Source organism: Lampris incognitus, unplaced genomic scaffold, assembly GCF_029633865.1.
Source record: "Lampris incognitus isolate fLamInc1 unplaced genomic scaffold, fLamInc1.hap2 scaffold_199, whole genome shotgun sequence".
Taxonomy (NCBI): Eukaryota; Metazoa; Chordata; class Actinopteri; order Lampriformes; family Lampridae; genus Lampris; species Lampris incognitus.
Genome location: NW_026611158.1, coordinates 36,094 through 48,124, shown reverse-complemented (window position 1 = coordinate 48,124; position 12,031 = coordinate 36,094).

Sequence of the window (12,031 nt, the reverse complement as noted above, 5' to 3'; positions counted from 1 at the left end):
AGTTTAACAGAAAAGATTTTAAAAAGGGAAATAATAAATACAAAATACGGTGCAAAATACGGCAGTGGACTATGTACGTTAAACAGGGTTTAACAAAGACATGTGGAACTTCCTGAAGATCGCGCAACTTCTCACTCTGTCAGTTACCTTTAAACAGAATTAAAATGCATATAAAACCTTTACATCCCAAATACAATGGCATGGTGTGGCTTTATTCACGCCAACATTACCTTGTCATGCCTGCAATGGCGAACAGCGGTCGACGGCTCGCGCCCAAAATCACCGAACATCAACTCCAGTAGCGTCTAAATCAAACCATCTTGTCAAATTACCGACATACAATATTGTTTGGAATAATGTTACAGGTATATTTCACAAGATATTTACCCTTACTTACTACGGAGTCAGAGCCTCGTCACACCGCAATCTTCAGGCGCTCCACACAAGAAAAAAAAGAAAGAATACCCAAGATGCACTTGGATAACTTGCACGGAGTTACAATAAAAGTCCGCCACTGCCACTTACTGGTCAAAACATGCAATGACAACCAAAACTATAAAAATACACTCACAATCTGCCTCACAATTTAAATACATCAAATGACATTTTACATGGCTTGACAGTGTAACAATTACATATATTAACAGTTAAACTATACTAAATTTAAGTGGAAAATCATTTAACATATTTAACAGATTTACCACCCGGCTACACTTCCAATGGGAAACGCTGGTAAGCCCCTTGTTATGTCTGCACACATCGACAGTGCTGCATTTGATTTGGTGCTGTTCTATTGTGCTGGGATCGCTTGGTGATGCCTGCGGGCTCTGGGTTGTTTGATCGGGTCTGCCTGTGATGCTGTGTCAGTCTAAATAAAGAATGCAACGTAGAGGTTGTGTCGAGCGACAGCGCTGTGTCCTGACGTGATTTCTCAATACAATATTGGCGACGAGGATGGCTGATATCTCTCTCCCACCACCTGCCCCCTTCCTGGCGTTACCTGGCGAGCCTCCGGTACCATGGACTCGCTGGCTACATAGTTTTGAAAATTACATCATCGCCTCAGGGCTCGACGACGTGAGCCAGGCTAGGAAGACGGCTCTGTTGCTACACTGCTTGGGAGCAGAGGGTCATCGTGTGCTCGGGACTCTGGGGAACGTCACAAACTTTGACGAAGCTGTGGGACTTATGAGCACCCATTTCGCTGCTCCACAGAGTGCCCTCCTTCGGCGATTTATATTCCGTCAGCGACACCAACTGCCTGGTGAGTCTGTGCGGCAGTACGTAGCTAATTTGCGAGGGCTAGCTAGCTCATGCAAGTTTGGCGCGCTTCAGGACGAGATGGTTCGCGACCAGCTAATCGAACACACCAACAACGCAAAGGTGCGTGAGACTCTCCTGCTGGAAAAAGACGATCTGCTGCTGTCCAGAGCAATTACCATACAGGTTGAGGGAGCAGCTGAGTGTGCTGCTATGCTAAATACACAGCAAGTGGCCACCTCCAGTCAAGCTGCCAACGACTCCTCCCTCTACTCACGGCTGCCCCTCGGGACGCAACCCAGCCAGAGCGAGGCGGTCGTCGACGTAGAAGTCGCGTTCCACTAAGTGCTTGGCATCCATTCCGTGTTCCCTGGAGCTGTGTTCTGCTGCTCGGTGAAGTCCATAGATGGCGACAGCTGGGGATGGTGAGTTGCCAAATACGTGGACTTTCATGCGATACTCGGCAATCTCTCGGTTGGGGTCGTTGTTGTTGAACCACAGGAAACACAAGAAATCTCTGTTGTCTTCTCGAACGACGAAGCTGTGAAACATCTGCTCGATGTCCGCTATGACAGCCACTGTTTCTCTTCGGGAGCGCAGCAAGACTCCCAGCAAGCTGTTGTTCAGATCCGGGCCGGTAAGTAGCACGCACATCGTTCAGGGAGATGCCGTGATGTTGAGCGCTGGAATCGAAGACAACCCTGATCTTGTCTGGCTTTTGAGGGTGGTAGACGCCGAAGATAAGTAAGTACCAGCACTCACTTCCCTCCGGTAGTGGTGGGGCCAACTCAGCCTGGTCGCGATCAAAGATGTTTTGCATGAAGGTGTGACGAAGTCGGCTTTCATCTTAGGCTTTCTTTCCAGGGTGCGGCGGGGAGAGGTAAGTCTGCTGAGAGCTTGGTCTCGATTGTTCGGGAGCCGTCGACGAGGGGATCGGAATGGGAGAGGCGCCACCCAGCTGTTGGTGTCGTCCATCACCATCTCTCTGTCCATGAACTCCAGGAACAGACGATCTTCGATGGAAAGCCCCACTTTGTCATCATCAGGGACTGGGGTGTCATGTTTGATGCTGTAAGGAGGAACCTTTCCTTGACCTGGAGACGGTTGGGGCACGGAGTGAGGAGAGATGGCCTTCCGTTTTCGAGCACGCTGGTGCGATAGGAAGTCACAGCTGCTGGCTTGTGGGCTGAACCCAGGCACACGTCCCCTATAACCACCCAACCCAGGTCTAGACGTTGGGCATAGGGGGCGCTGGGAGGACCATTGCGTTGCTCCCTGACTTTGTGGACCTGAAGGATGTGGCGTCCCAGAAGTATCAGGATCTGGGCTTCAGGGTCCAGGCGAGGGATTCTGCGAGCGATGGACTTCAGGTGGCTGTGGTGCTGTGCAGCTTCTGGGGTCGGGATTTCTGACCGATCGTCAGGCATATGGTTGCACTCAATGAGTGTTGGAAGCAGCACACTTGTTTTTTCCATCCAACGACTCCGCCAAGAACCCTGTGGCTCTTCCTCCAGATGTATCGGTGACTCCTGCACATGTACGCAGGGTGTACGGTGAGTCTGAACCTCTGATTTGGATGAGGTAGAAGAAATCAGACCTCGCCAGAGATCTGTTGCTCTGGTCGTCCAGGACGATGTAGACGTTACTAGCTCTGTCTGGGTGTGCTGTGCATTTAGAGGTGACTGCTGGTGGAGGCGCCTCCTCTTCAATCTCCCCGCCATGCTCTGAGGTGGGGTCCTTGTCTTTTTTGTCCCGTGGAGGAGGTCCAGGGTGGAGCGCCGCTATGTGGTCATCGCTCTCACATTCGCTGCACTTCAAAGTTGCCTTACAGTTCTTCGCCAAGTGAGTTGTGGAGGAGCAACACCTGTAGCAGGCACCATTCTCTTTCAGAAAGGCTTTGCGCTCCTCAAGAGACTTGCTTCGAAAACCCCGACATTTCTTTAGAGGATGGCGCTTCTGATGGATGGGACATTGTTTCCCTTTGTCGCCAGGCATGCTGCTCTAACTGCGTGACTGAGAAGCTGAGCGGTTTGTTGAGACCTCTGTCTTGTGGGTGGAGACATTCGTTTTGGCGTGTCTTGATTCCTTTTCTGATCGCTCATGTTTTGAGAACCCTGTGGAGGACTTGCTGGACGTTTTCGAGGGAGCTGAAGGGAGAGTAAAGCTGGGGTCGTTTCTTCTGTGTGCCTCGCTGCAGAGGAAGTCTGCGAAGAAGGTGAATGGGGGGGGGCATGGTGCCGCTCTTTGTACTGGGAACCCTTAGTTATCCACCTCTCTTGTAGACTGTGTGGCAGCTTCTCAACGATCGGGTTGACACCCCTGGCGGTGTCCAGGTACGAGAGCCCCGGCAGGTAGCCCTCACACTTAGCAGAGTCTAACTCCATCAGCAGGTCTCCCAGTTCCCTCAACTTTACGGGGTCTTTCTGAGAGATTTTTGGAAAGTTCTCTATCCTCTCGAAGAGCGCTCTCTCGATCACTTCAGGGGAGCACTCTTCTAGGCGTTCCCAGACATGTTGTAGGCCCACTACAGGGTCGGCGACGTGCACATAGCGAATCCTTGTAACGTGCTCTGAGAACTCTTTTCCTAACGACTTTGTCAAGAGGTCGAGCTCCTCGCTGGCAGTTAAGTTCAGTCCTTCAATGGCGTTGAAGAAAGAGGACTTCCATGCCCAATAATTTTCTGGGCGCTCGTTGAACTGGATGAGACCGGAATTCACAAGCTCTCGGCGCACCAAGTACCTCGCAATGGCATTCGTACCAGTCGTGTCATGACGATGTGGCTGCGGTGAGGCTCTGAGAGGAGAGTGGTGCAGCTGAGCAGGAGGAGGCTGAGAAGGGGAGAGCTGAGCAGGATGTTGGTGATGTATGTGGAGTACAAAATGATCTCCATATGCACTCCGTATGTACTCTGTAGTTTTCCACTTGTCTGTGTGTATGAAACTTCTCACTCACTGCAGACACACATAACCATTGTTCTCATGCGTACCTTCCATGGGGCCACATAGCAACTGTTACTATGCTTGCCTCCCCATTGCCGCATCCCAGGAACGGCCAGGTACAGCAAAAGACAAGTGCAACAGGCGTACAGACACTCACGAGGCACAGAACGTGATTAACGTAGATGTTTCCTTCATTCCTTTGTAAGATTACACCTTAGTTGACGCAGGAAACATAGTGTATGACGCGACGGACTGTTGTATAAAAAACCACTATCTCCAGCTCAGAGGCAGAGCATATCCTCACAGACGAACCTCTGTGTGGCCTTATGTCTCTCCATCTGCAGATGCATTAAAGATTCTCTGTTTGCTTCAATATTTGTCCGATGATTATTCTCCCCAGAGGTTGCTGGGGCAAGAGCCCATTAAAAGGATAAAGGAAAATCCACAACAATTTGGTGTCAGAAGCGGGATCTCACGTCGCCCCGCCAGACGGACAACCGGCTGACCGATCATCTCGGGACAAGAACATAGTCACCGATCTCCCAATAACCTCACCAGGTTTGAGAAGAAGAAAGGGAGAGGCGGGTGGTCCGTTTGGTCGGTGTCGCTGAGATCCCTCAGCAAAACCCTGGGAGATTCATCGCACGGGTAAGCAGAATTCTTTAAAGGATAAAATGATCATTTAAAACGCGTACTGTTGAAACCAGATGAGGTCGTGCACTGACAATTAAGCGGCTGTTCACCCTCGGTCTCGCACTAATAGAAGTGGTCATTTGGTAGGATCAAGTGAATTTTGAGGGGAAAAAAAGAAAATAAAAGGGAAACAAGGGCAGTAAACCGCCCCCGATAGATATGGAGGGTCCGATCTATCAGATAATGAGTGATAAGGAAATATGGTGAAGACTCGGTAAAATATATTTTAGACTGGATGCAGGATCATGGGTTTCCTGTTGAAGGAACTTTGAGCAAGAATAAACTAATGAAAGTCCGATAGTCCATGGAAATGGGAAAAGCGAAGGTCTTAGAAAGGAAAAAGATTCCTACAACATGATTAGAGTATATGGCAGAGCAAGAAAGAATTTTGGGAATGTGGGAGAAAGAGTGTGAAAGTAGGGAAAGAAAAAGGCTACAGAGGACTATGACGCGCAGCGACGACTCGGACAAAGACAGAGATACGACAGCTCACGTATCAACCAAAGACCCGTTCTCACACACCTCTCCTAATCCATCTCTGACATCCACCCCTCCGCCATACTCACATGGCAGCCAGCCTCTCTCTCTCCTTTTGTCTTCCTTATATCCGCAGCTCATAGCGATGTCTCTGGGACACCCCTCTGACGACTCCGGGTGCGTCCAACAACCTGTCCAACAACGCGGCGCCATGAGACCGATCCTGGGACCACCACCGACACCCCGTCTGACACCACCACCACCACCAACACCCCAACCGCCACCAGTTCTCTCTCCCCCGTCCACGGCGAGAGGCCAATGGGAAACTCACCTCTGCAAACATTTCCTGGCCGGCCTGCAGGACGGAGTTAGGAAAGCCATAGAAACACACTGCGTAGGATACGGAAAGAGACGACTGGAAGACTTGCTGAGACATGCTGATCATGCCCACGATCAAATGCAGAAAAAGGAAGAAGAACAGAAGGCAAGGCAGGCTCAGGACAAACATCGCACCTCTCTCTCTCTCCTCCATGGCGCTGCAGCGGCTTCCTTCACCCTACTAACCTGTGCAACAGGACAGACCCGGGGACCGTTCACGATGTCAGAACCCGTGACAACACGCCCAGCCCAGCGGCCCCCAACCGGGTGACGACTGCTGCTTCACATGTGGCCAGCCCGGTCACTGGGCTGAAGACTGTCCACTCCGTCAAGGGCATCAACCAAAGGCGCGGAAGAGGCCGAGGATGGAGCAACGGACCTCACAACCAGTGGGCCCCACGGGGAGGCTCATACCGGGGTTCGGACTGACAGGCGACATGGGAGGAGGAGCGGGGGGTCCTGGACACATCTGCTGCCACATCAGGTCATATGAATGCACAGACACAACCAAATACACTGATTTGCAATGAAGACTCTGCTTTGCTGTTAGCTTCCCCAGTTGGACAGTATGTATCTCATGAGCTAGCTTTCCGAAAACTGCCAATGATAACCTTGCATCTTGCAAATGCTGGGCTGCCTTTCTTGTTAGACACTGGAGCCACACGAACGGTGGTGAGAACTGCCTATCGGCCAGCCACGGTTAACACGGAGCGGCCAAACGGTCCTCTCCACTGTTGCGAGTGGTACGTGTGTCACGGAGCCATTATCCATTCCTGTGCGCTTGTTTGCCTGGATGACAGCTCATCAACAAAATTGCCTGTTTTAATTTCTGATAACTGCCCATTTAATTTGCTGGATGGAGATGGCATGATCCAACTGGGCATCTCTGTTGTTTCCACCTCATCAGGGCTGTACATCACTTCGTTACCAGCAGCGAATATTTTTTTGCATACACATAACCCCGCCCTCCCTCTACGGGTCTACATGTGGGCTCCTACCGCCTCCCAATACACACAGTGGCTCTGCTCCCTTGCTCACACACCACAACAGGGGACGCATCGACCTACATGACAGCGGACAACCTACACTGCACCGCTCATGTCACGTGTACATTAGACAACGACCAAACTGCGTTGTTTTCGGTTGATGACTCGGTCCCGCACGTCTCCTTGGTAAAACGACGGGGTTCCCAGTGGACAGATACGGGTCCACTCGCGCGACAAGCTTCTCTGGCGTCAGATTGGCTTCCCGCCGACTCTTCACGCGACTGGTCCCCCTCACATTCGTGGCGCCACCGTTGCGGTGACGCCACGAATGTTGGCTCTTTCCGCCCCCTCACCGTCAGTGACTGAGGCCCATACACACACACACACACACACACACACACACTGCACTTGCTCCGCAGCTTCACAACATCCCCTCCCATCTTTGGGCTGACGGGAAATAGGATGTAGGTCTCATACATAACTGTGAGCCCGTCATCATTACCCCGAAATCCGACTTCCGTCCCCACCAACCTCAGTACCCTTTGAAACCGGAAGCGGTTAATGGCATCTGCCCTGTATTCAGTGCCTTGCGTGTCAAGGGCATAATTGTCCCTTGCCCCACCTCCCCGGTTTCCACTCCCATCTTCCCCGTGAAGAAGATACGCCCACCTGGACAGCCCACTGAATGGAGGTTCGTTCAAGACCTTCAGGCAGTAAATGCAGCTGTCAGGGCTCGCACGCCCTGCGTCCCCAATCCCTACACCCTTATGTCTCAGGTTCCCCCTTCTGCACGGCGGTTTACCGTTGTGGACCTTGCCAACGCTTTCTTCAGCGTCCCTGTTCTGGTTTGCGTTCCTATTTGACGGTCGGCCTTACACATGGACAAGGCTTTGTCAGGGCTATTGTGAAAGCCCCACGATCTACAACGGGGCGCTTCGAGACAGCCTTAGCACACTTACGCTGACGCGCGGCTCAACCCTATGGCAGTACGTCGACGACCTCCTGCTTTGTGCCCCCACCACAACGCAGTGCAGCCGTGACTCGGTCTCTCTCTTACGCCATCTGGCCCAAGAAGGTCACCAAGCTAGTCTCTCCAAACTCCAATTTTGTCAACAACACGTCACTTTCCTCGGACACACGGTCCTATAACTCTAACCCTAACCCGTCTCTGGAAAAAACACACTGTCCCTTTTTTTCTTTTTTTTTTCTTTTTTTCCTCCCCCTTTCTGTTTTTTTCCGTCTATGGGGAGGGCGCGCGTTTGCCGGATGTCGCGTCACGTTTCCCGTGACAACGGCGTGGGGGGCCGCCTTTTCCGGAGAGCGTGCCATCTACCGGAGGTGGTGTCATATTTCCCAGTTTATATTTAGAGGCGGAGCTCCATTCTCTCTTTTCGACGGAGTCCGGCAGAGAACTACGTCGCCCGCTGTTCGGTGAGTTGGATTAATGTTGGCTATTTTTTCGATTGTTAATTTGATTTTTACGAGCCTTAGAAGGCCACCGAAATGCCGCCCGGTCGTTTTATTGTGGGAGGGAAATGTATGGTGAAAAAGGCGTTCTGTTAGTGGGATGTGTGAATAAACTATGTGTGGTGTCCCGTGGTTTGCGTGTATAACTATGCGTGAGTGTTTTTAGCCTATGTGTGGTGCGGTATGTAAATGACCAGGAGGTGTTGAAAAAATGTGCGTGCACCTGGCAAGAAAGTCCAGTCCGTGATCCAAGAGGGGTTGTCCGAGAAAGTTCAAGTCCGAGATCCGGGAAGTCGAGTCCGAAGGGAGGGGTCCAGATAGAGGGACAAGGGGGGAGATCGCAGGAGAGGTCCGGGGAGAAAACGTGAAGGTCGCTGGGGACGAGGGAGACGCGGGGAGCCGTGGAAATCGCGGAGGGAGAGTCTTGGGAGGAAACAGAGACACGAAGATAAGACACTGGGGAATAAACAGAATGCAAGGAACGCTGGAGGGCTTGTCAGAACTTTACCGCAGGGTTCAGTACGTCGAAGCACAGAGAGACGTTCTGGGAGGCTTCTTGTAGAAGGCTGCCTGATTGCCACAGGTGTGCCTGATGGATGATGGCAAACACCTGGTGCAGTGCAGCGCTCGGGATGTTTCCGGCACGTCCGAGCTGGGGGAGTGGCTTGAACGTGCCGGGGAGGCAGCTCGGGGCGGTGTAACCACAACAGGACCCCCCCTTCTACGGTAGACACCGGGCGACCGTCCGATGGCGTTGGGGTGGGCCCGATAGAACTCCTCCAGGAGTGCGGGGTCGGCCAGGTAGGACCGGGGAACCCAGCTGCGGTCCTCGGGCCCATAGCCAACCCAGTCCACCAGGTATTGGTACCCACGCCCCCGGCGGCGTACGGCGAGCAGCTGGTCGACATCCCAGACCATGTCACCACCGTCGAGGATCCTGGGGGGTGGAGGAGCTTGGACAGGGGGAGACAGGGGGCTGGTGGCTACCGGTTTGAGGCGCGAGACATGGAAGACGGGATGGATCTTGAGTGAGGTAGGGAGATGGAGACGCACCGCCGAAGGGTTGACGATGCGGTCGATGGTGTAGGGACCGACGTAGCGGGGAGCCAGCTTCCGGTTGATGGTAGGGAAGGGCAGGTCCCGGGCCAGGAGCCATACCTTCTGGCCAGGTCGATAAGCTGGAGCTGGCACTCTCCGCCGGTTGGCGCTGCGCCGGGCCCGCTCTGTAGCTCGCAACAGAGCGGCCCGGGCGGTCTTCCAAACGAGATGGGCCTTCGTGGACGGGACCGCCACCTCCAACTCCTGATGGGGGAACAGAGGAGGTTGATAGCCAAGAGAACACTCGAAGGGGGACAAACCGGTAGCCGAACTCTCCATGGAGTTGAACGAGTACTCCACCCAGGGCAGGTACTTGCTCCAGGAGGCGGGGTTGCTGGTGGTAATGCAACGTAAAGCCGCCTCCAGGGCTTGATTGGCCCGCTCTGCCTGCCCATTGGTCTGGGGGTGATACCCGGAGGAGAGGCTGACTGTGGCCCCAATCCCCTTACAGAAGGCCTGCCATACCTTCGAAGTGAACTGGGGACCACGGTCAGAGACAATGTCCAGGGGAATCCCATGGGGTCGGACGAAGTGGGAGACGAGAAGGTCCGCCGTCTCGGCTGCAGAGGGGAGTTTGGTGAGGGCAACAAAGGGGACGGCCTTGGAAAACCGGTCGACAATGGTCAGAATGGTGTCATTGCCTTGCGACACGGGGAGGCCAGTTACAAAGTCCAAGGCAATGTGGGACCAAGGTCGGCCGGGGACAGGAAGGGGGCGCAGGAGACCTGCTGGAGGGCGATGGAGAGCCTTGCTGCGGGCGCAGGTGGTGCAGGCTGCCACGAATTCTCTGGTGTCTGCCTCCATGGTGGGCCACCAGAAACCCCTGCGGATGAAGGCCGCCGTTCGGTAGACACCGGGGTGGCAAGCAAGATGGCTGGAGTGGCCCCACTCCAGCACCTGGGGCCGGACACAGGGAGGCACAAATAGCCGGTTCCGGGGTCCATTGCGTGGGTCGGGTTGGGCGCGCTGGGCCCTTCTCACCACCGATGGCCCAGGTGACGACACCCACCACCCGGGCCGGGGGAAGGATGGTGTCTGGGGCGTCAGGGGACCCCTCGGGAAACAGACGGGAGAGGGCGTCTGCCCTGACGTTCTTGGTGCCCGGGCGGTAGGTGAGGGTGAAGTCGAACCGGCTGAAGAAGAGAGCCCAGCGCGCCTGCCTGGGGTTGAGCCTCTTAGCCGTCCGCACGTAGGTCAGGTTCTTGTGATCGGACCATACGATGAACGGCTGCCCTGCTCCCTCCAGCCAGTGTCTCCACTCCTCTAGGGCGGCGTGGACGGCCAGCAACTCCCTGTTGCCGATGTCGTAATTCTTCTCCACAGGACTGAAACGCCGGGAGAAGAAGGCGCACGGGTGGATCTTCTGGTCCTCCTCCGACCGCTGGGAGAGGACGGCTCCGATGCCCGTGTCCGATGCGTCCACCTCCACGATGAACTGCCTGCATGGGTTCGGGTGGGCGAGCACCGGAGCCGTTGTGAACAGCCTCTTCAGGGCCAAAAGGCGGCTTCTGCCTCCGAGGTCCAGGAGAAGGGGCGGAGGTTGGAGGTGAGTGCAGTGAGGGGGGCGGCCACACGGCTGAACCCCCTGATGAAGCGCCGGTAGAAGTTTGCAAACCCCAGGAAGCGCTGGATTTGCGTCCTGTTAGTGGGCCGTGCCCACTCCTCCACCGCTCGGGTCTTCCTGGGGTCAGTGCGGACGAGCCCCTTCTCCACGATGTGGCCAAGGAACTCCATGGAGGCGGAGTGGAACACGCACTTCTCGGCTTTCACGAAGAGCCTGTTCTCCAGCAGCCGTTGGAGGACCAGGCGGACATGCTGGTGGTGTTCCTCCTCAGTCCTGGAGAACACGAGGATGTCATCCAGGTACACCACCGCGAACGTGTTCAGCATGTCCCGGAGCACGTCGTTGACCAACGCCTGGAAGACGGCCGGGGCGTTGGTGAGGCCGAAGGGCATAACGAGGTATTCGAAATGCCTTAGGTGGGTGTTGAAGGCCGTCTTCCATTCATCCCCTTCCCGGATGCGCACCAGGTGGTACGCGCTGCGCAGGTCCAGCTTCGTGAACACCGTGGCGTGAGTGAGTGGCTCGAACGTGGAACTCATAAGGGGGAGTGGATATTTATTTTTCACCGTGATGTTATTTAGCATTCGATAATCTATGTAAGGCCTCAGGCTGCCCTCCTTCTTTGCCACAAAAAAGAAGTCCGCTGCCACCGGGGAAGACGAGGGCCTTATGATTCCTGAGGCCAGGGACTCTGTGATATAATTGCGCATAGCCTCCTTCTCCGGGACGGAGAGGTTATGCAACCGACCGGTGGGAAGGGCGGCCCCGGGAAAGAGATCTATGGCACAATCATAGGGACGGTGAGGGGGGAGGGAAAGTGCACTGTCTTTACTAAATACAGGGGCTAAATCGTGATAAATGGGAGGAACACCAGTGAGATCCGTGGGAGGAGGCACGGGTCTGAGGCCGCTGGACGGGGAGTGGGCGGAGCGAAGGCAGTTGGCATGACACGCAACGCTCCAACCCAAAATCCGCCCAGTAGACCAAGAGATGTAGGGATCGTGCCGTTCCAACCACGGTCTTCCTAACACCAGGGGCGCTGTGGGGGCGTGCAAAACCAAGAAACGGATAGCTTCCACTGGAGAGAGCCCACGGGACGCTGACCCAGGGAAGGCACCGGTAGAATGGACGGGGGTTAGTCTATGGGAGGGGCCAGCGCGCGGGGCGCG